Source organism: Odocoileus virginianus, chromosome 2 (assembly GCF_023699985.2).
Source record: "Odocoileus virginianus isolate 20LAN1187 ecotype Illinois chromosome 2, Ovbor_1.2, whole genome shotgun sequence".
Classification (NCBI taxonomy): domain Eukaryota; kingdom Metazoa; phylum Chordata; class Mammalia; order Artiodactyla; family Cervidae; genus Odocoileus; species Odocoileus virginianus.
In genome coordinates this window covers 9,501,615-9,506,704 of record NC_069675.1, presented here as the reverse complement: position 1 = coordinate 9,506,704, position 5,090 = coordinate 9,501,615, and positions in this window count along the sequence as shown.

The window sequence follows — 5,090 nt, the reverse complement described above, 5'->3', positions numbered from 1 at the left end:
AGATATCAAGGGGACATTTTATGCAAGGATGGGCACACTAATGGACAGAAATGGTAAGGACCTAAAAGAAGTAGAAGAGATAAGACGAGGTGACAAGAATAGAAGAACTATACAAAAAAAGTCTTAATGATCTGGATAACAGATCATTATCTATGATTATCTATGATTATCTATGATTATCTATTATCTATCATTACCTATGGTGGTATGGTCACTACCTGGAGTGTGTATAGTCAAGTGGGCCTTAGGAAGCATTACTACGAACAAAGCTATGGAAGTGATGGAATTCCAGCTGAGGTATTTCAAATCCTAAAAGATGATTCTTTTAAGATGCTGCAGTTAATATGTTAGCAAATTTGGAAAACTCAACAGTGGTTACAGGACTGAAAAAGTTACATTTTCATTCCAATCCCAAAGTAGGACAATACCAAAGAATGTTCTAACTACTGAACAATTGTGCTCTTTTTACAGGCTAGCAAGATTATGCTCAAAATCCTTCAAGCTAGGTTTCAACAGTACACGAATCTAGAACTTCCAGACATACAAACTGGGTTTCAAAGAGGCAGAGGAACCAGAGATTAAATTGCCAGCATCCATTGGATCATGGAGAAAGGAAGGGAGTTCCATAAAAACATCTACTTCTGCTTCATTGATTATACTAAAGCATTTGCCAACAAAGATCTGTATAGTCAAAGCTATGGCTTTTCCAATAGTCATGTATAGATGTGTGAGTTGGACCATAAATAAGACTGAATGCTGAAGAATTGATGCTTTCAAATAGTGTTGCTAGAGAAGACTCTGTTTAGTCCCTTAGACTGCAAGGAGATCAAACTAGTCAATCTTAAGGGAAATTAACCCCGAATATTCATTGGAAGGACTGATACTGAAGCTGAAGCTCCAATACTTTGGTCATCTGATGTGAAAAGTTCATTCATGGGAAATAACCCAGATGCTAGAAAACATTGAAGACAGAATGAGAAGGGGGTGGCAGAGGATTAGATGATTAGATAGCATCACTGAATCGATAGACATGAGTTTGAGCAAACTCTGCAAGATAGTAGAGGACAGTGGAGCCTGATGTACTGCAATCCACGTGGTGGTAGAGAGTTGAATATGACTTAGTGACTGAACAATAACAAAAGTACTGAGAATGTCACTTAAAAGTGCATATAAATCCTTTCATAAATTTGGTGAGAGCAAATGAATATGTGTTTAATCCCTGAACAGGTAAGGGATTTCCATGTAGAAAACAATGGAAGGAACTACAAAGGAAGAAACAGATTTGAACAGCAGCAAGAAGAACATTCCCGAATCCTGTGGAATGGAAACCACACTCATAGAAAGTTAGACAAAGTGAAGCAGCAGACTAATATAGCCCAGATGAAGGATCAAGGTTGCACCCAAGAAGAACTACATGAAGTGATTTTAGGCAACTTATTGGAAAAAGAATTTAGAATTATTACAGTGAAGGTGATCCAAGATCTTGGGAAAAAAATGGAGGCAAGATTGAGAAAATGCAAAAAATGCTTAACAAAGACTTAGGAGAAATAAGAATAAACAAATAGAGATGAACAATACAGTAAGTGAAATGAAAAATGCACTGGAAGGAATCACCAGCAAAATAACTGATGGAGAAAAATGAATAAGTGGCCTAGGAGACAGAACAGTAGAAATCACTGCCACAGAACCGAATAAGGAAAAGACAAATAAGAAATGAAGAAACCTTTAGAGAACTCCTTGTAGATCAGTCGGTAAAGAATCTGCCTAAAGTGCAGGAGTCCTGAGTTCGATCCCTGGGTTAGGAAGATCCCCTGGAGAAGGAAATGGCAACCCACTCCAGTATCCTTGCCTGGAAAATCTCATGGACAGAGGAGCCTCGTGGGCTGCAGTCCATGGAGTCACAGTCAGGCATGACTGAGCAACTAACACTTACTTACTTAGAAAACTCTTAGACAACATTAAATGCACCAACATTCACAAAATAGAGAGCTAGGATCTGAGAAAATATTTGAAGAGATAATTGCTGATGACTTCCTTAATATTGGAAAAGAAACATTCATCAAAGTCCAGGAAGCACAGGGAGTACCAGACAGGATAAGCCCAAGAAGGAACACGCTGAGACACATAGTAATCAAAGTGACGAAAAGTAAAGACCAAGATAAAATATTAAAAGTAACCAGGAGACAGTGACAGTATATAAGGGAGCTCCCATAAAGTTATCAACTGATTTCTCAGCTCAGACTCTGCAGGCCAGTTGGGAGTGGCATGATATATTCAAAGTGATCAAAGGCAAGAACTTACAACCAAGATTACTCTACCCACCAAGGCTCTCATTCAGATTTAACAGAGAAATCAAAAGATTTACAGACACAAAATAGCTAAGAGAAATCAGCATCACTAGGCCACTTTGCAACAAATGCTAAATGAACTTCTCTAGAGGGAAAAGAGACCAGCAACTTAAACATATAGACTGCTATAGCAAAACCTTATAAAAATAGCAAATCCCCAAACTACAACACACACACACAAAAGCAGCCCAAACAAAACACTAAAGATGGTCATCTCACCTCGAGTGGAGAGAACAAGAGAGGAAGGAGAGAAAAAAGACCTATGAAAACAAACAAAAAACAATTAAGAAGATGGCAATGAGAACATAACATTTACCTTAAATGTATTAAGAAATGGATTAAATGCTCCAACCAAAAGACAAAGACTGGCTGACTGGATAGAAAACAAGTCCTGTATACATTGTGTCTACAAGAGGCCCACTTCAGTCCTAGGGACACATACAAACTGAAAGTGAGGGGATGGAAAAAGGTACAGTAAGTCCCCCACATAAGGACCTTCAAGTTGCAAAGTTTCAAAGATGCAAATGTACACTTGCTCGTCCAATCATGTAAGTTAGTAAGCATGTCTGGTGTACATTGTCATATGCATATATCCTGTACAAGTGGTTATGCTTCTGTTTACTACTGTACAGTACTGTGTATAGTACAGTAGTACAGTATCTTTATTTCAGGCCCAGGATGTCCAAAAGCAAGTATAAAAAGGAGAGGTGATGTAGCTGGTACTGCTCAGAGATGCGAAGTACCAAAAAAGGATGAAGACAGAGAAAGAAATAACTGAAGCACCAAAGAGATTCATGATGCAGGAAATGGCAAGGAGATTTCTTTATTTGAGGAGGCACTGTTAGATTGTGAGGCACAGGATCCAGATGTAGAATGATACATGAAAGTTGCAGCAGCTGTTCAGAATGTAATCCCGTGCTACTGTGTCATTTGTGATGAGGAGAAAGGACCTATTACCTAGACATCACTGGATCATTTTTTCAAGAGAACGGATAGAATGGACTCCAGCAAGCAACAGGAACCTGTGCCATCAAGGTCCGCTATGAGTGAAATTGCAGCTTACTGTCCATGTCCCCCACTCTGCTTATCCCTCATAGTGGGCACAGCTCTCTACTCCCATTATGAGAACTCCTAGTGGGACATTAGGATCAATGCAGAGATATTCAGGAGTTGGCAGAATGCCTGCCATGGTTAGTGATGTGGGATCTTCAAATCAGATAGGACAGAAGGATAATGATGTGAGGAGTCAATGGGGGAGCCTCATGATTACCTCCCGTAATCAGATTGGGAGTTCTCCTGGTGGGAACAGAAGAAATGATTGTATGTATGATGAGTACAGTTGTATGAGAACTCCCCATTTCCGGACTGGCATCTTCTAATATGTGTCTTTTTTCTTCAAATCTATAACCCAAGCAACACCAAGGCATAGGAAAGTTATGGTCTTGGCACTGGCTCCTGGGATACTTTAGAGTGACATCCCCACCCGCTGGCAGAGGGCATTTGGCTTTAGTGTTGGATACTTCCTTCACTTGAATCCATAACCTGTGTATCTTAACGGAGTCCTCCAGAGGGTGCCCAAGCCCAGCGCTGTGGCCCAGAGGTGGAGCCAGGAGAGGAGAGTGGAGGTAAAGGTGGTCAGATTCTAGCGGGACTGCCAAGGGACTGTCTTCTGATTTGGGAGGATTTAAAGTCAACAGTAAACCCAACTGAAAAATCAACCATTGAAAGAGGGTTAAAGCAAGTGTGTCTATCTGATGTGAGAAAACTTAGAAGTTTGTGGAAATAAATCAATGAGATGGGAAAACGTTTCTGTGAGTGACTATATGTACATTGCCATTGAGGAAAACACTGGACTTCAGATTTTGTTACCTTTTTACAACATTTTGTGTGGTGAGACATCCAGAATTCTTTCTAGAATCTCTGTTTTTATACATTCCTCCCCCTGGACTATGATGAACATCTGTCTACCCCTCTCGACTGTGAATTTATTGAGGGCGGACACCATGTGCTATTGAAATTTACATTTCCAACCCTCCCCTCTCCCACAGAGTGCCTGCTATATCATGACAAATCTCCAGTGGATGAAGTTGATTCATCAGCTATCAAATCCTTCCTTTAGAAACTTTTCATTTTGTATAGTGGTATAGTTGATTAGCAATGTTGTGATGATTTCAGGTGAGCTGCGAAGGGACTCAGCCATACATATACATGTATCCATTCTCCCCTAAATGCCTCTCCCATCCAGGCTGCCTCATAACATTGAGCAAAATTCCATGTTCTAAACAATGGACCCTGTTGGCTCTTCATTTTAAATATAGCAGTATGTACATGTCCATCCCAAATTCCTGACTATTCCTTCCTCTCAATCTTCCCCCATCAGCTGTCAAATTCTTATAGGTATAAAATTAGCAGAAAAGTTCTGCCTCTCTTTTTGAGATAGTGTTTGGCTTGTCCCAAAATTCTTGAGGTCAACACAGAATCATGTTCATAATCATCCATAAAAGAATCTTTTTTTTACTGTTTGGATCAGCCCAGGTGGCTGCCATCTTTGAGGAATAGTTACTGTCCCACAGGATACTTATGCCAAAACAGGTACTTCTCCAGGTGGTAGAACAAGAGGGCAATGGGCATGGGTCAATGCGTCCCTTTTCAATGAGAACATAGGCAGAGGAGCACAACCAAATCCAGAAAGAGCTCTGTGAGCAGTGAGCACGCACCGCCTTACCTTACTTCCTCCACCCT